The following is a 20,168-nucleotide window of genomic DNA, read 5'->3' as shown; positions in this document are numbered from 1 at the left end:
TACTGACATCGCAAGATAGAATATACAGGTTTCCCTTACGGAGTAATACGTGTAGACCGACAATGCAATAGTGCTGTTCGTCGGGCGCTACGACTTTCTCACTCGTTGCCGGCCGGTGTGCCCGAGAGGTTCTAGGCGTCTGAGTCTGGAAACGCGTGATCGCTACGGTCTCAAGTTCGAATCCTGCCTCGGGCATGGATGTGTGTGATGTCCTTAGGTTAATTAGGTTTATGTAGTTCTAAGTTCTAGGTGACTGATAACCTGAGCTGTTAAGTTCCATAGTGGTCAGAGCCATTTGAACCATTTCTCAATCGTTCAGATCTTACACACTATCTGATCAAAAGTGTCTTGACACCCATTGGTGGACATTAATATGGGCTGCACCCTCTCTTGCTTTTACGTTGGCTTGGGATCTGTTGCGAAAACTTTCTATGAGGTTCTGAATTTCTGTGGGGGAATAGCTGATCATTCTTCCACAAGAGCCCAAACCAGAGAAGATTGTGATGTTGGACTTATTGACTCATCCTCAAGGTATTCTGGGCAGGCCAGTCGATTTCAGGAATGATACGTCCACAAACCACTGCCCCACGGATGCTCTTTTACGACAGGGTGCGTTGTCACGCTGATACAAATAACGTCTCCGAACCGTTCCTCTACTGAACCCGGCACGGAATGCCGTAAAATGTGTCCATATCCTTCCGCATATAGCGTTTTATTAAACGCTATAATGGGACAAAAAAGATGAATCTAAGAAAACGTGCTACCTAGGAAGCAATAATTTAAAAAAAAAAGATCACGCCCACTCATGACGGACGGAGCAAGGAGGGTATAAAAAGCACCGGCAAAAAGACCATTCCAAGACGAGTCTTCGAAAATAAACATAGGCCTTAATTTGATGAAAAAAAATTCTGAGAATGTGCGTTTGGAACACAACATTGTATGGTAGTGAAACATGGACCGTGGAAAAAGCCGAAAAAATCAAGAGAATCGAGGTATTTGAAATGTGGTGCAACAGAAGAACGTTGAAAATTAGGTAGACTGATAAGGTAGGGTACGGAAAGAAATATACGGAAAACACTGACACGAAGAAGGGACCGACCGATAGGACATCTGTTAAGACATCAGCAAACAGCTTCCATGGTTTTAGAGGGAGCTGTAAAGGGTAGAAACTGTAGAGACTGGAATGCAACAAATAATCGAAGACGTAGTTTGCAAGTGCTACTCTGAGATGACACATGAAGAGGTTGACGCAGGAGAGGAATTCGTAGCGGTCCGTATCAAACCAGTTAAAAGACTAATGGCTAAATAAAAATAATAATGATAGTAATGGGACTACACTCTAACCACGAAAAATACGCACATGCTGTAGGACCAACTTCCCCGTACTTCACTATTGGTGCTACAGATGATGGCAGGTAACGTTGTCCAGCAATTCGCCAAAACCAAACATTTCCATCGTATTATCGCAGACTGTAGTCACTCCAAATCATTCGCTTCAATTATCCACTGTCCAGTTACACGATCAATCGGTCAGAGCTAAAGGCCCTAAATTCAGCATACCTAAGAATTACAATTGGAAACAACTTAAATCGGAACACACATAGAAAATGTTGTGGGGAAGGCTAGCCAAAGACTGCGTTTTATTGGCAGGACACTTAGAAAATGTAATAGATCTACTTAAGAGACTGCTTACATTACGCTTCTCCGTCCTCTTTTAGAATACTCCTGCACGGTGTGGTATCCTTACCAGATAGCACTGACACAGTACACCGGAAAAATTCAAAAAAGGGCGGCACATTTTGCATCATCGCGAATAGGGGAGAGAGTGTCACAGGAATGATACACGATTTGGGATGGACATCATTAAAACAAAGGCGTTTTTCGTTGCGGAAGAATCGCCTCACGAAATTCCAATCACCAACTTTCTCCTCCGAATGCGAAAATCATCTGTTGTCGCCGACCGACAAAGGTAGAAACGGTCTCCATGATAAAATAAGAGAAATCAGAGCACGCACGGTAAGGTACAGGTGTTCGTTCTTTCCGCGACCTATACGAGATTGGAATAATAGAAAACTGTGAAGGTGGTTCGGTGAACCTTCCGCCAGGCACTTAATGTAATTTGCAGAGTACCCACGTAGACGCAAATGTAGATGAAACCAAGTCTGTAATGGTGAAAAAGCGTGGTGCTTGTGACATCACCCTGCACTCAGCGATGCTTCATATAGCAGAATTGTCGACAAATGCGAGTAAAAGGTAGCAGCTTAGAAATTCATGTCAGGTGTAAGCCAGGTGAATGACGTCAAATGGCAGCAAATTTCACCTCATTTCTGTCATCGCGAGTGTGCGGTACGACGGGAAAATGGTCACACCCTCTCTTAAACACATTTCACCCTGCTTTTGGCGCCTGTGCGATGGAGGTCACAACCGCGACACCCTCCGTTAAAGTCAGGTGGTTTTATTATGGGTTGAGGAGTAATACACTTCGGACACACCGCTTATCAGACACGGCAAGAAAAGGCTGCTGGATGGGGAATAAAGGGCTTCAATGAAACCCCCCCTTCCATTAGGTCGTTAATTCCCACACAATTCGCGATCGGAAAGTTCGCGCTGCGATGACCGAAAGGCGACATTCTTGAGAACGTTCGACACTGCAACCACTTCGACCTCCCGTAAGTGGCGTTGCCTGCCCCAGGCGCTAGAACAGCTGCGAGGCAGCACTCAGATGAATGGATGTCGAAGTCTCTGACAGCTGTACAAATGCGTGGGTGGCGCCGACAGTGTTACGAAACTGGGGGAGGTGGCTCTAACAGGGACCGTTTGCCGTTTTATTCAAGCACAAGTCAATGTTACCCCATCGCGCCACAATAGGGTGCACAACAAGAGGCCTGACATAGCATAAACATCCTTTGTTGCTTCGGATCACGTTCAACAGTCACCAGTGGTTCCACCCTGTGTACCAGTGCACTACACTTCAGTGATATTAAATAACGTGGGGGTGGAGCCCATTGATGTCCTAACAGTAGGGTCGAATCGTCCAGGCGGGTGGGTGAGTGGGGAGGGGGGTAGTCACCTGTGAGGGGAGGGGGGGGGGGGGAGGTTGAAGGGACCAGACTAAAAGGCCATCGGTCGGCAGTCACCTGTAACGTACATTTTGGAGAGCTTCACCCTGTTGCTCCTTACGCTCCAAACCATCGTTTTCGACCGAAAAATGTGTGTGAATCAACGACCATTGGAAGGATCGGTTTAATTGGTGCACTATATTCCACCTCCTGAGTGCTCTTCGCATTGACTCAGACCGACGGTGTGTTTGAAATGTTTTCTTCCACCACCCACAAGAAAGCCGCGTGATGGTCCCGGCACCCATCGCAAAGGCGTCAAAAGAAGATGTGCAATGCAGATACGAATTGACATCAATAACGCATCTTGTACCTCGCGTTAACGTCCAAGCTATGACCTTTTCTTTCATATGTGTTGACTCTGCTGTTTGAACCGTCACCGAGCCCGAGGGTGACGTTGAAGCGTGTCACTGTTCTGTACAGAGGAAGGTTGTAAGCACCGTTTAGCCAAATTTAAAAGTTATACGTCACAAAGGGATAAAATTACGGGGTTTAGAAAATGTGTTTTTTTTTACAATATATATGCAGGGTGGTCCGGTGATAGTGACCGGACCAAATATCTCACGAAATAAGCATCAAACGAAAAAACTACAACGAACGAAACTCGTCTAGTTTGGAGGGGGAAACCAGACGGCGTTGTGGTTGGCCCGCCTTTGTTGCAGGTAGTGGTTGATGTTTCACATGTGGCTGAACACTTCCCGTTTCCTTAAATAACGTAACTATCCGGCGAACAGTCCGGACACTTGGATGGTGTTGTCCAGAATGTCGTCAGTGGACCACCGTGTATACATCCGTCAAGTATAGGCGATATAAGCATTGTTTACGCAGTCTCGCCTGTAAACTCGCAACTTTTCAGAATCCTACTAATTCTAGCCTACCATTCGCTTAACCTACGACGGATCCTATGTGATTGTTTACTTTACGGATACAAGTGTTGTGCGTTTCACATTGAGCTTCCGTGACTGAAGCCTCGGAATCAACAAAAGACTGCGACGATAACTACCGGATTAATTGATCAAGAGGAGTGGGAGTTGAAAATCACGCGCTTCAGAATTGGAATACGACAGATTTTCGAGTATCGTCTGTTCCTGTCAAAGTTAATGAAACGAGAATGGCGATCTGTGTGCACCTGTGTCGAACGGTTCAGCCGCGACAGGAGCGAACGTCACGGGGAAGGAAATTTTCCATCAGCATCCGGAGATAGTGTCACACGCCGTGCTGCGCCGATGTCCGCGCGGGTGACGGCTGATGGGCGGGGGCGGAGGGCGGGGAGCGCGGGGAGGTCGGGGGTGGAATGCCGCCCCCGCTGCCGGCGCGTCCGTATCAGCTGACGCCGCATCGGGGCCAAACCGCAGCTTCCAATCTGCAGGCGCCGATACGGCTAGCATCCAGCATTAACAGCGCTTTCAATCTCGCTGCGACGGCCGCGTCACAGCGCGACCGCAGATCTGTAATGGTATCTTCGCTGAAGGGTGCCTGGTCCAAAAGCCCAAACTAAGGGGACGCGTTTTGTGATTGTCATTGATCGAGACTCGAAACTTTGGTGGCACTGCGAACACACACAAGGATGTCAACTAAATCCTGGATATTTCCCTTTGCTAGTTTTCTTAATATTGAAGCTCAAAGAATAAGTCGTAAGCCCCTATAAAGCTTACCATCTTTTAACAGATCTCCTGGGAACGAAGCGCTATATGGACCACAGATTTTGGTCCCACACTTTCTTACAATTTGTACAGAGATCACATGGCAAGGCAGTTATAAGAGTCGAGGGACATGAAAGGGAAGCAGTGGTTGGGAAGGGAGTGAGACAGGGTTGTAGCCCCTCCCTGATGTTATTCAATCTGTATACTGAGCAAGCAGTGAAGGAAACACAAGAAAAAATTGGAGTAGGGATTAAATCCATGGAGAAGAAATAAAAACTTTGAGGTTCGCAATGACATTGTAATTCTGTCAGAGACAGCAAAGGACCTGGAACGGCAGTTGAACGGAATGGATAGTGTCTTGAAAGGAGGATATAAGATGAACATCAACAAAAGCAAAACGAGGATAATGGAATGTAGTCGAATTAAGTCGGGTGATGCCGAGGGAATTAGATTAGGAAATGAGACAAAGTAGTAAAGGAGTTTTGCTATTTGGGGAGCAAAATAACTGGTGATGGTCAAAGTAGAGAGGATATAAAAGGTAGACTGCCAATGGCAAGGAAAGCGTTTCTGAAGAAGAGAAATTTGTTAACATCGAGTATAGATTTGTCAGGAAGTCGTTTATGAAAGTATTTGTATGACGTGTAGCCATGTATGGAAGTGAAATATGGACGATAAATAGTTTGGACAAGAAGAGAATAGAAGCTTTCGAAATGTGGTGCTACAGAAGAATGCTGAAGATTAGATGGGTAGATCACATAACTAATTACGAAGTATTGAATAGGATTGGGGAGAAGAGGAGTTTGTGGCACAACTTGACTGGAAGAAGGGATCGGTTGGTAGGACGTTCTGAGGCAACAAGGGATCACCAATTTAGTATTGGAGGGCAGCGTGGAGGGTAAAAATCGTAGAGGGAGACCAAGAGATAGATAAACAGATTCAGAAGGATGTAGGTTGCAGTAGGTGCTGTGAGATGAAGAAGCTTGCACAGGATAGAGTAGCATGGAGAGCTACATCAAACCAGTCTCAGGATTAAAGACCACAACAACAACTACTTTTTTCTGAATTTTATTTTGTGTTTCAAGTGAAATTATTTACGTACAGCACAGAAAGACTTTAGTTTTTGAGTCATCAGTCTTATGACTGGTTTGATGGGGTCCGCCACGAGATCCTCTCCTGTGCCAACCTCTCAGAGTAGCACTTACAACCAAAGTCCTTAGTTATTTTCTGGGTGTATTCCAATCTATCTCTACAGTTTTTACCCTCTACTGCTCCTAGTACCGTGGAAATCATTCCCTTCTCCTTGTTAGTGTTTTCCATGTGCTCCTTTACTCGCTGATTCTCTGGGAAACTTCATTCCTTACCTTATCAGTCCACCATATTTTCAACATTCTTTTGTAACACCACATGTCAAAGGCTTTCCTCCTCTTCTGTTCCGATTTTCCCACAGTCCATGTTTCACTACCACACAATGTCGTAACATTTTCGTATATTTCTTTCTCAAATTGAGACGTTTGTTAGATACTAGCAGACCTCTCTTGGCCAGGGATGCCCTTATTGTGAGCGCTAGTCTGCCTTTTATGTCCTCCTTACTCCATCCGTCATGAATTATTTTGCTGCCTAAATAGCCTGTTCTCATTACTTTCGTCTTTCTTTGATTTACTCTCAATCCAAAAATGTTCAAATGTGTGTGAATCTTATGGGACTTAACTGCTAAGGTCATCAGTCCCTAAGCTTACACACTACTTAACCTAAATTATCCTAAGGACAAACACACACACCCATGCCCGAGGAGGGAGTCGAACCTCCGCTGGCACTAGCCTCACAGTCCATGACTGCAGACACTCAGACCGCTGGGCTAATTCCGCGCGGCTGCTCTCATTCCATATTCTACACTAATTAGATTATTCATTTGTTCATTCCGTTCAACACATCCTGTAATTTTTCTGCGCGTTCACTGCGTACAGCAATGTCATCAAAGAATCTTATCACTGATATACTTTCACCCTGAATTTTAATCCTATTCTTGAATGTTTCTTTCGTTTACATACATCTCGAAATAGAAACTTGATTTTCTCTGGAATTTCTTTACATTTTTATGTTTAAAGTAAACCTATAAAAAGATGTTGCTGGCATAAATTATCATTCAAACCTTTTTTAATGATGATTATCAAAAATTTCACCGGTTAACACATTTTTTTAAAAGTAGTCTTTGCTTTTCAAATTTAAGTCATAAACATAGTCTACCTATCAGTTAAGTATGACTTAAGACAGTATACACAATTTCAGCCCTCTATCTGTAATAGTTTTTAACCAATACATACCTGAACATAAAAAAATGAATCTTCTGGAAATTAAAGTTGAAATTGAAGTTTGTTCCTCTACCTACCACGCGTAACACTAATACATTTCAGGCCCATATTCATCTTGTATCTGGTGTTGTTCTCCGTCTCTTGCGTCTGTAGTGGCTTCCAGAACTGATTGGTCTGCTTCGAAGAGTCTCCTGCGACCAGTGGCAATTAAAGTTCTTTGCATATTTAGTCCTCCGGGACTCACAGCATTTCCGCAACATTAAATTATGACATTGCAAAATCAATGAAATAGCAGAGCATCTGGCACATCTATTTTCAAAGCATTTTGTCCTACAAGAACAGTTTTTGGTATCCGGTCCCATATACACTTGTTAAAACTCTCTTTTGCGTTTTGAGTCCTACCGTGTAATTGGACTAAAAACCACAAAAAACACGGGGAAATAAAATTCCGTTTTTAACAGAGCTGTCTACGTTGCATGTGGGCGCTGTTACGTGCTCAGACAATTTCAATTCCTCTAATTCTGGGGCGTTCTTCCGTACAATTTCCTCGCAGTAAACCTTTTATTGTTCGGAAAATGATAGAGAATTTTTTAAGACAAAACTTAAACATAGATATTTCGACACTTATTCAAGTTCTAGCCCTCTTCCGAAAACCTATTAATTTCTTTGTTTACACGAACCGTGTTTTACGGCGAAGTCTGGTGACAATAACGTTCCCATCCACACTGCTGCAAAGTGGTTGCAACACACGGCAATTTCGTGGTACGGCTTGGCAATATTGCTGGTGCTCCAGGTGGTTGCCATCGTTTTGCCGAGGGGCTGCTCGTGTTGTCCAGCAAAGGAGGAAAATACTTCGCATTGCAGGGCCATAACTGTCTCTGTCCTTGTCTCTAAAGACATCCCACTCACTCTCACTTTGGTTTTCTAATTCTCTCTCGCAGCAGCCATGTGTCTGAGGGAGCGAAAACAACATCGTTTCGCTTGTGTTCGGAAGTTTGCGCGAGTACTTACAGTTACCTGTTTCGTTAGTTGTTTGTTGTGTACAGTAATGGAGAAGTGGACCAACGACGGACTATCAATTTCATAAATGCAGTTCATCTACGACCAGAGCTATGGAAAGTATTCTATTCGAAGATCGCAAGAAGGGAAAGGACAGCTGGCAATATGTTGACGATGAGCTCGGAGTCACGCTCGATGAAACACACAAAAAATTCCAGTCTTTGAACCTACGCCAAATGCGAGCAAAGAAGTTGCATAGAAAGAGTTGGAATGCTGGTGGCTCTACAGCCACATGATTTAGCATTTTATGTATTAAGTTTCATAACATCTGGAGAGTGCCTGAAACAGGAATTGGCAGTATTAAGCTGGTATGGGCAACCTTTGGGGACCAGTGGGCCTCTTTCACATACTTACTTAAGCTTCCAGGCTGACCATATGTCAGCGCTCCTAGAGCGTTAAGTCAAACTACAGCGCCCGTGGCGTTAATGTTTACTGGATAATGTATCGTTAAGATGGTTCAAATGGCTCTGAGCACTATGGGACTTAACATCTAAGGTCATCAGTCCCCTAGAACTTAGAACTACGTAAACCTAACCAACCTAAGGACATCACACACATATCCATGCCCGAGGCAGGATTCGAACCTGCGACCATAGCAGTAACGCGGTCCCTCGCTGAAGCGCCTAGAACCGCTCTGCCACCGCGGCCGGCTGTACCGATATGAATGACATTCCTTGCCGATACACCACGCCAACAAACTAGGTGCCAAAACTCGTGTTTTCGAGACCATATTCATTTCATGTTCACCCCATCTTCAGATGTTCGCGTTTACTTATGTGTCCTGAACATTGTTTCTTTACTTACGATGCTTTACAGTGATTGTCTTGAAAACTTCCACTGCAAAATTCTGCAACGCCGTTAGTTAGGATACAGTGTTCACGACACGCAAAAAAAAGTAAACATATGATGGTCGGGTGCCGGGCATCCTGAAATGTCATCATGGAAAAATAAACGGCTCTAAAAACAACTGGTTCCACCTAAATGATTATAAATACCTTGAATTTCAACAGCTGCGATGTTGTAATACGTTCGCAATGGGCAAGAATTATTTACTGATGTTAATGCGAAAAAGCCAAATACGGCAATGAGCCAGGTAATCCCAGTCGACAACCAGGTACGGGTAATTTTGCGACTTTTGGCAGCAGGCTGGTCATTCGACTGAATTTTAGTGTCTTAATATCTACAACAAATATCAGCAAGCTTTTTTTAAACATTGGTCCTAAAATATTTTTGATGACAGATCACAATGGCTTGGCTTGCTTCTGTCACACTAAATAAATTAAGCCATTATTTCTTTGTTCACTTTAAAGAGTTTAAAAGTCTAAATTGATTGAACTTAAGGTATATCGGTTGTGTTACACAAAAACTGGAAAAATGCAAACAATTGGATGAAGAATATCCGAAAATGCGTGCCCCCCTCCCCCCCCCTCTCTCTCTCTCTCTCTCTCTCTCTCTCTCTCTCTCTCTCTCTCTCTCTCTCTCTCTCTGTTTCCCACGAATTTTTCTGGAACCAAACCGCTTACTGATTAGTAGTGAACTTTAAACAGGCATATTGCATATTCGTACGAGTCACCAGTATCTGCAAACCGAATGGTGATTACGAATCGGGTTGTAACTGCTATACACTCTCTCTTGTTTGTATCGAAATTAGCAATTTTCAGACCAGTTGCTTGTATGATGTACTCGAAATCGTGGTTCTGGTAAAATTCCGGAAAAGGTATGTATCCATCATTAGTCCACAACTTTCACTTTCTGAAACATTCCATTTACATTACATTGTCGTCAGCGGCCGATTTCTCTTGTTCTTCCTGAATTTATTCCTTGTTTGTTGTGAAAGCAGGAGAGCCATAGTCGTATCCACTAACTCTCGTTTGTTCATTTTGTGACAACAGTGTGTCCAGTGTAAAACACTTCTGGCTCGGAAATGTATTGCCGCAGACATTGTCGAGCAATAGTGGCCACTGATGTTCCAGTACTGGTGTCTACTACTAACGTAGCCGCAATGTTGCCTTACAACTGACGGAATATATTGTCAGCAATATCCAATCTTAATGGCTCATGTAAGCGTACCATAAATGTATTCGTTAACACTTTCGTACAGATACATTTAGCATAATCTACTTTGTTGTGTTTTTTGCATCATTACTTGCTCTTCCAGTTCTGCTAGACTTTTCAACGAACTTTAGCTCTTAATTGAAGTAGTTATATGGACATCAGGCCGTGATCTAAAGCATGTTTATGTGTGTGGTTTTTCTTCTCCTAATGCTATAGTTATAAACACAGATTGTAAAGCCTTCGTTAGTTGATTTCCGAACTAACGGCCTCAGAAGACCGACAAGTTAGGCTTATTGAGGTAGTTTAGGTTCCGAGGATCAACTAACGAAGCCCCTAAGGATGTCTCCAGCGTTAGGAGACAGAACATCAGACGCAGATGCTTGCTTCAGAGCACGGCCTGATGCCCTTGTAGGAAAAATCACGATCGATATAAATACTGTCCGTGGAAACCTGCGTCGTATGATCAGACTTGGACTTTCTCCCGCAGGAGTAGAAAAAAGGACTGCTACTTCAGTGATCTCCTGCATATCAACAAAAACAAACTGGAATGTATAACAGTTTAATCCAGATTCCACAACTGAAGAGTGTAACCCAAAAACGTGTTACGTGCCATTCTTTTAAATAAATTATTTTTTTGCATTAAAACTCATCTATGTTACGCTGTCATGGCACCCAAGTTCTGGCTATGTGCCACAGAGGTTACTTTAGTTTATATACTGAGCACACGATGGAAGCTTTGCTACGTTGCTCACCCGTTCACCCAGAAATCTGCAAAGTAGATGATTTGAATAAAAATAGGATGATGACCTTACTTTCGTTTATCTTGTGTCAACTTGGAGTTTCTGACATCATTGAACGAAGGTTGTTGTTATTATCCGGACATAGATACTTGCCGTGCGACGGGGACTTCGAGAAGGGGATGAGGGTGTGCAAGATATTTGTACCTGAAGACCTGCTGACACTCTAAGATCTCCTGAAGTTGTTGACATAACTGAAGAAAATTTCATCAGTATTCAGTCTGTTGCCCAATCCTGGGTAACAACAAAGAAGTTGCCGATGTAAAGTTAACGATGGTATGGTTCTCAGCCAGAAATGTCGGAGTCATACAAGTGAAACATGCCTTCAGTGACACGGAAACCTGGAAGAAGGTAAACATTGTTAAAAGGGGAGCAGAGGTTTCTGCCATCGGAAGTGTAATATTCAACGGAACTGACGGGCAAAAGAGTACTTACCAAAGAAAAAGAAAGAATACTTGTTATCAAGGCTACCATATTTGGATGAAGGGTGTAGACCATTTTATGAGAACTTGTGTCATACTACTGTGCACTGATTTGTACTCTGAGTTCCTTTCAAATAGTGTTTTGATACTAAGACTGGTACTACTTTTGGCACTTAGCTTGAGGAAAAGTTTAGAGACATTTAGCTATGACACTTCCTGGAAGATTAAAACTGTGTGCCCGACAGAGACTCGAACTCGGGACCTTTGCCCTTCGCGGGCAAGTGCTCTACCAACTGAACTACCGAAGCACGACTCATGCCCGGTACTCACAGCTGTACTTCTGCCAGTACCTCGTCTCCTACCTTCCAAACTTTACAGAAGCTCTCCTGCGAACCTTGCAGAACTAGCACTCCTGAAAGAAAGGATATTGCGGAGACGTGGCTTAGCCACAGCCTGGGGGATGTTTCCAGAATGAGATTTTCACTCTGCAGCACTCGGATGGTAGAGCACTTGCCCGCGAAAGGCAAAGGTCCCGAGTTCGAGTCTCAATCGGGCACACAGTTTTAATCTGCCAGGAAGTTTTATATCAGCGCACACTCCGCTGCAGAGTGAAAATCTCATTACGGGAACATTTAGCTATTGTTAGTGTTTCTGTCTTTAACAATTCATACTGCTTTTGTGACATGTAATATCAGTGAAATTACAGTGAAGTGAATACCCCTAGATGCATACAGGCGTTGATATAAGTCAACGGGGACAGTTGAAAATGTGTGCCCCGACCTGGACTCGAACCAGGGATCTCCTGCTTACATGGCAGACGCTCTATTCACTTTTTTTTTCTTTTTCTTCGTTATGGTTCGTTGTATTTCGTCGTAGCGGACGTCACATGACATCTTCTGAAGTTCGTTGTTGATATTTTCACTCAATTTTTTTGTTACAGAGGCCAGCCGGCTCTCTCACCGAACACGCTGAGCTACCGTGCCGGCATCCTTCTGCGCCACCGAGGACACACAGGATAGTGCGACTGCAGAGACGTATCTCTGACAAGCCTTCCGTGAGAGCCACATTCCCAGCTCATTGTCCCGCACTATATTTATAATGCCCCTGCTTTGTACCGGTTCCCGTAAGAGTTCGGGCACTGTCTGTGCATCCGCACAGAATAAGATGGTCTCATAAAATTCAACTGTCTACCTATAGTTGTCCTGTTTAGTGTGCACTATATATCATACCAAAATCTAAAATGAAAACATATGAATGCGTAGTGTTCACTACGTGGAATGCGGAGCTATGATACGTGTTATATAAACTGAAGGTGGGGACGAGAGAGAAGGAAGGAACTGGTGAAATTTGCTGTCTCGGGAATTTATCCAGAATCAGCGGCGACGAGTGAAAATGGGTACCACATGGAGACTCGATCCCGGGATGTCTTACTTACTAGGCAGTTGTGTTATTCCACAGGCCTTCAGGGCACAGTATTTATCACAAATGCACGGACTACCTCGGCAACCTGCCGGGCCAGCCCACATCCTCACCTAACGCCATCTATTGGCAGTCCTCGTCCAAGTCTTCCATGCTTGCTAATTTTCGATTCCCGCTTGGAGGTCAAACGATGTTGTGCTTTCGCACTGAAGGTTGTGCTTTCTTTGCCCATCGAGGCGGATCATACAACGCGTGGTGTCTGTCCTTCTGCACATGAAGCTTTCGTTATGAACAATATTAAAATTAAAATTACATCCCACAAATATGGTATGGCCAAAATTAGAGGCAATACCAAGAGCTTTAAATGTATTTTCTGCGACACCCACTCCAGTAACACTCTTTGTATCTGCGTTAATAATACTCTTGAAAACAGTAGCGCGACGATGTGCACCCCCGACGACATCCGTAGCACATCATGGCTCAGTAGCTCTGATGCAGTTGTCCGAAAGAACAGACACCACGCATTCGTATAATTAATCCGCCTCGACGGGCAATGAATTCACAAACTCCAGTGCGGATGCGCGATATCGTTCTACCTTAAGCGTAGCGAGCGTGGACGACATGGACGGAGATGCGGTTAGGTGGCCTTAAGTGGGAATGTGAGTCGTTCGGGGAGCGAGCCGAGGTAGTCAGTGCATTTGAGGTAAACACTTTTCCCAGATGGTGCAGTGGTTAACGCAACTGTCTAGTAAGTAGGACTTGCCGGGTTCGAGTCCTCGTCAGGCACACATTTGCAGTCGTTGCCGCCGATACCGCATAAAGTCCCGCTGAAGCTGATACCATTAGTTTCTTCTCTTTCTTTTCTTCCACCTGCACCTTTAGCTTACATAATAAAATGGGAAATGCTATGACTCATTATTTAATACACTGAACCGGCAGAGAGCCAGGTGTAGGCAAGCGTATTCGAATATAGAGATATGTAAACAGGCAGAATACGGCTCTCCGGTCGCCGTCAGACTCCTAGTGTCTGGCACAGTAGTCACATCCGTTACTGCTTCTACAATGGAAGGTTATCAGGATTTAAGTGAGATTGAACATGGCGTTATAGACGGCGCACGAACGATGGGCACAGCACCTCTGAGGTAGCGATGAAGTCGGGATTTTCCCGTACGACCATTTCATGAGTGTACCGTCAACATCAGGAATCCGGTAAAATGTCAAACCTACGACATCGCTGCGGCCGGAAGAAGATCCTTCGAGAACGGGACCGGCGACGACTCAAGACAAACGTTCAACGTCACAAAGTGCAATCCTTCCGCATATTGCTGTAGATTTTAGTGCCGGGTCATTAGTAAGTGGAAGTGCGAACCATCATCTATATGGGCTCTCGAATGTGAAGGCCCACTCGTGTACCCTTGATCACAGCACTACACAAAGCTTTACGCCTCGCCTGCGCCCGTCAGTACCGACACTACACTGTTGATGACTGGAAATGTGCTTCACGGACGGACGAGTCTCGTTTTAAATTGTGACGTGTACGGGTATGGAAACAGCCGCATGAATTCATGGTCCCTGCATGTCAGCAAAGGACTGTTCATGCATGTGGAGGCTCTGTACTGGTGTGGGGAGTGTGCAGTTGGAGCGATATGGGACCCCCGATACGTCCAGAAATGACTCTGACAAGTGACACGTACGTAAGCATCGTATCTCATCACCTCCATTTCTTTATATCCGTTGCGCATCCCGACGGACTTGGGCAGTTTCAGCAGGACAATGCGACACCCCACACGCTCACAATTGCTCCAGGAACACTCTTCTGAGTTTAAATACTTCCGCTGGCCACCAAACCCCCGAGACATGAACGTTGTTGAGCATTCCTTGCAACATTCTGTTTAGAAGAGACCTCCACCTCTCGTACTCTTACGGATTTCTGGACAACCGTGCAGGATTCGTGGTGTCAATTGCCTTGTCAGTTCTCTCCAGAACTACTTCAGATATTACAGGAGTCCAAGCCAAGTTTTTTTGCGGCACTTCTACGTGCTACACGATATTAGGCGGGTGTACCCGTTTCTTTGGCTCTTCAGTGTATAACTCCTATACAATTCTTTGGCACTTGGCAAGATTTTGAGTTAGACTCTTCAGTTACACAACACAATCTGTTTGATATCCGTCAGCTGATATTAGGCGAAGATATAGATCACAAGTTCGAGGGGTGACCACACCTTGTATCACCACGAAAAATAAGAAAATAAACAAACATATGATTAAATAAAAATAAAGTTTGGAACATAAATTTATATTTGCTTTTACTTGCATGTCTGCAGTCCTGGTGTACAATGAACTCCCCGCGCCACAGTTTTGTAGCACGCCTTTAGATGCGCCAAAACGCAATGACGAAGACTGTTCACGACGTCGAGATGGGCTGCGCCGTTGTCTAAAACTTTCTCACTGCCCTCGTACATCAGAAGAATGAAAGCATTTTGCTTTGCATTCAAATTTGAACAGAAAGCCGAGAAATAGAGCTAATAATAACGGAACAGAATTACGACTCTGAATAGGCTCGGCGGACGTCAGAAGAACAGAGATTACAATTTATGTCAGGAACGGTGCAGCTGAAATTAATTTCAACATGACAGAGATAGCTTCAGGCGCTTGTATCGAGAATAGAAACAGCAGACTACGCACAGTATTGTTACTGTTGAGAGAATCGTGTACCTGTCATAATAAATGCTGAGAAGAAGAGGCTGCAAGATATGTAGCAAAGGTCATCTAGTCGATCTTTGCAGTGGTTTGTGTCTCACGCACCCCAGAGATCAAGGCGGACAAAGATCATTAGCAACACTGCTACCATAATCTGTAGTATTATTCGCTTCATATAATTTTTATTTGCTTTAGTTATGAAAGCGAACTTACCAAAGTGTGAGAATGAACTATTAATTTCTTTTTGGCAGAGACTAAACGGATTCACGTTATTATTCGGTCACTTGACAAGTCCAAGGGTGGATATTGTGTTAAGGTGTCAGCAAATCACCAAGTCAGCTGATATTAAGAAAGTGCCTTAACTTTTGTTACCGGTCATTTACTGAACATCATCAGATTACAAGCGTCTGGGGCCTCCTGGAGTCCTTTGCCGAGCTGTGTGATTCGCCGAAGTAATTCAAAGGTCCCAAATACCTGTCACCTCATAATGGCCAGTGAACGCAACAGGCAATCAAAATTAAAGGACTTTAGTTTAGTTTAGTTAAGAGACTTAGTTTTAGTTTAGTTCAGATTCGTTTTAGTTTAGTTTAGAGACAATGTTTCACTTGCACTGATACATAGGATGTAATTTCTGCTTTCAGTTACGGTTACAACCGCATGTTTTCCCAAATTAGAGCTATAGGTAACAGGTATGTAAATCCTCTGAAAGAAAGGAAAGCGCAGTGAGGAGGAAAAGAAGAACGGCCAAGGAAAAGAATCTACAGTAAAAGACTATGGACATGGCATGTTAAAATATAATGTTAATTTTGTATATCTTCAACAAGTTTATTTTTGTGGCCATCGCTACAAATTAAATGTTTGTATATTGTTCATTAAACTCATTCTTCCGCATCTTATATTTTTCCTTGCGTAAAGTATCGTTAGGAGTGCGCCAAAGTAGTGTGGTAGTAAACGCGCCGGCTGCTGTAGCCGAGCGGTTCTAGGCGCTTCAGTCCGGAACCGCGCCGACTGCTACGGTCGCAGGCTCGAATCCTGCCTCGGACATGGAAGTGTGTGATATCCTTAGGTTAGTTAGGTTTAAGTAGTTCTAAGTTCTAGGGAACTGATGACCTCAGATGCTAAGTCCCACAGTGCTCAGAACCATTTGAACCATTTTATAGTACCCCTATCTGTGGTTTTTTGCTGATAATGCAGTGATGTACAGGAACGTACAGAAGTCGAGAAACAGTAGGGAGATACATAATGACAAAATTTCTAGTTTGTGTGATGAGCGGCAGCTAGCTATAAATGTAGAGAAGGGTGTGATAAGTTAAATGTGTAGGAAAAACGAATGTTCGGCTACAGCACTGGTAGTGTCCTGCTTGACACAGTCACTTCGTTTGGATATCTGAAAGTCACGTTGCAAAGCGATATAAAATGGAACGAGCACCTGAGTGAGGATTGAGGTAGGAAAGGTGAATGGTCTACTTCGGTTTATTGGGAGAATTCTAGGAAGGTATGGTTCAAAGGAGACCGTACATAGGAGTCTAGTGGGACCTGTTGTTGAGTACTGCTCGAGTGTTTCGTATCCACGCCAGATCAGATTACATGGAGACATCAAACCAATTCTTGATGAGGTTGCTGTATTTATTACCACCAGGTACAAACAACACGCAAATATTACGGAGATGCTTCGGGAGTTCAAATGGGAATCACTGGTAGATTAGATACGAAAAATTAGGGTTCGTACGGAGGCACATAGACAGTTGATTTTCCCTCGCTCTATTTGTGAGTGAAAGAGGAAAGTAAGTGACTGGTAAAAAATGGCTCAAATAGATCTCAGCACTGTGGGACTTAGCATCTGAGGCATCAGTCCCCTAGAAGTTAGAGCTACTTAAACCTAACTAACTTAAGGACGTCACACACATCCATGCCTGAGGCAGGATTCGAACCTGCGACAGTAGCAGCAGCGCGGTTCCGGACTGAAGCGCTTAGAACCGCTCGACCACAGCGACCGATTCTCACAGATCTACGTGAACAAGTCGAGCGGGCGTGGCACAACGTATCCCAAGACAGTAAGAGCGACCTGTACGATCGACTGGATGTCAGAGTCAGCACCTATACTGCCGTCCGTGGAGGTTACACCACGTTCTAATATTGGCATTTCAGCATGGGTCAGTAACTTGTACCATAGAACCACTTGTGCTATTGATCTACAACTGTAATCATTTCATGTATTCCATATGCACTGTTGCAAAAATATTGAGTTAATTGGAAGCACCTAAATAGGTGAACTATTGTTTTCCTGGCAGTGTTTGTTTATATTGAAAGGTCTCTGTAGGATTCATTTCATGTTAATTTCTTAAATCGGTTGTCATTTACGGCATACATTCCACTTCTAAATTTACTGTGATGTTTCTGACTCTATCTGGGAGGAGACTGAGCAGTGGAACGTGTTACTATTACACATAATCAAGAACGATCTGTCACATTATTACACTTTAAAACACAGTTTATATGTAATTCATGTCACACAGTCTCATACGGAGCCTACATCTGCTTTCTTTTATATACTGTATATGATAAGATACTGTCGCCCCCCTTGCCTTCTTTGTGAAAGGATGAATGAGCAAATGTATTTCTAGTTGCATGCTCCATGGTAGCAGACAAGCCGGTCTGCTAGAGAACAGTAGGACCAACGACGGAACAGGTAGCTACGCTTTCTAAAAGCAAAGAGGTTTCTATTCTTAGTATGATCCTGTCCGTCTCTTGTCATGTTGCTGTAGGAAACTGCCTCTCTGGTCACTTCCGTTTGTATTTGTGAAGCACCCTCGGTAGGGGCCCACGCCAGGCTGTCCGTGGCAAGCGTCTGAAGTGGTAAGACCTCCGGCTAAGAGCGTCTCTGCTAAGTTCGTTGGACAGGATTTCTTAAGGTCAGCCTAACTGAAATTTTAATCACCTTTATTTCAAGTTTAGCTTTAAAATATCTTAAATTGCAACATAGTGTAATTCGAGTGTGAAGTTCAGAATATCTTCTAGTAGTTGCTTTGTCACTAATTTGTGAGTAAAGTGGAACCACATGTTGATGATCTGTAACTCTAACTAAGATCATCAATCTTAAATGCGAATGTGCGTGAGATTATAACGTCTCGTCTTGACAATATTTTTCAATATAGCAACTTTTCTTTATGTTCAACCCACGTTTGGTGTACTTTGTAAGATCAGTACCACGTGCTTATACAATTGTTTGGCCCATCAGGTTAATAGTAAGACGATAGTAACCAGTTCGAGGTTGTTCTTTTGTAAATTGCGTTTCGATGTAATTTATTTTAACTATCAAAATTATTGTGGAATTACACTCTTTGTGTAAACCAAGTTGGCCACGTGAAGCATGTGGTGTAATCATCAAAGTAGCCCTCAGCTATTCTTTTAGGGAAGATTTCACAGAGAGTTAGTATGAATTTAGTATACCAGTGTGTGGTAATTTCGTGACAGACAGGATTGAGCTACGACCGTAACTTCTTACGGTGAAAATTGAATCGGTTGGTTGTAGTTAATTTCCTCTTGCATATGTTTCAACGTTCTTCTTGTGTTATTTTATGAATGCAGTGTTGTATGTAGTCTCCCATTCTTGGCTCCATATTTGATGTGTTCCGTAAGATAACAAGCTCACATTTTCACAATCCTAAATAAGGCACCAGTTTAGTTATGAATTAAGTTTAATATGCTGTAATTTTAACGGAACAACGATCAATGTTAAAATAAATGTGCAAATATAAACTGATTTATTTCTTTTTATTTAAATTCTCTTTATATATACACTCCTGGAAATGGAAAAAAGAACACATTGACACCGGTGTGTCAGACCCACCATACTTGCTCCGGACACTTCGAGAGGGCTTTACAAGCAATGATCACACGCACGGCACAGCGGACACACCAGGAACCGCGGTGTTGGCCGTCGAATGGCGCTAGCTGCCGTGGCATACGGAGCTCCATCGCAGTCTTTAACACTGGTAGCATGCCGCGACAGCGTGGACGTGAACCGTATGTGCAGTTGACGGACTTTGAGCGAGGGCGTATAGTGGGCATGCGGGAGGCCGGGTGGACGTACCGCCGAATTGCTCAACACGTGGGGCATGAGGTCTCCACAGTACATCGATGTTGTCGCCAGTGGTCGGCGGAAGGTGCACGTGCCCGTCGACCTGGGACCGGACCTCAGCGACGCACGGATGCACGCCACGACCGTAGGATCCTACGCAGTGCCGTAGGGGACCGCACCGCCACTTCCCAGCAAATTGGGGACACTGTTGCTCCTGGGGTCTCGGCGAGGACCATTCGCAACCGTCTCCATGAAGCTGGGCTACGGTCCTGCACACCGTTAGGCCGTCTTCCGATCACACCCCAACATCGTGCAGCCCGCCTCCAGTGGTGTCGCGACAGGCGTGAATGGAGGGACGAATGGAGACGTGTCGTCTTCAGCGACGAGAGTCGTTTCTGCCTTGGTGCCAATGATGGTCGCATGCGTGTTTGGCGCCGTGCAGGTGAGCGCCACAATCAGGACTGCATACGACCGAGGCACACAGGGCCATTACCTGGCATAATGGTGTGGGGAGCGATCTCCTACACTGGCCGTACACCTCTGGTGATCGTCGAGGGGACACTGAAT

Source organism: Schistocerca gregaria, chromosome 1 (assembly GCF_023897955.1).
Source record: "Schistocerca gregaria isolate iqSchGreg1 chromosome 1, iqSchGreg1.2, whole genome shotgun sequence".
Taxonomy (NCBI): domain Eukaryota; kingdom Metazoa; phylum Arthropoda; class Insecta; order Orthoptera; family Acrididae; genus Schistocerca; species Schistocerca gregaria.
Note: the sequence above shows the minus strand (reverse complement) of the source record.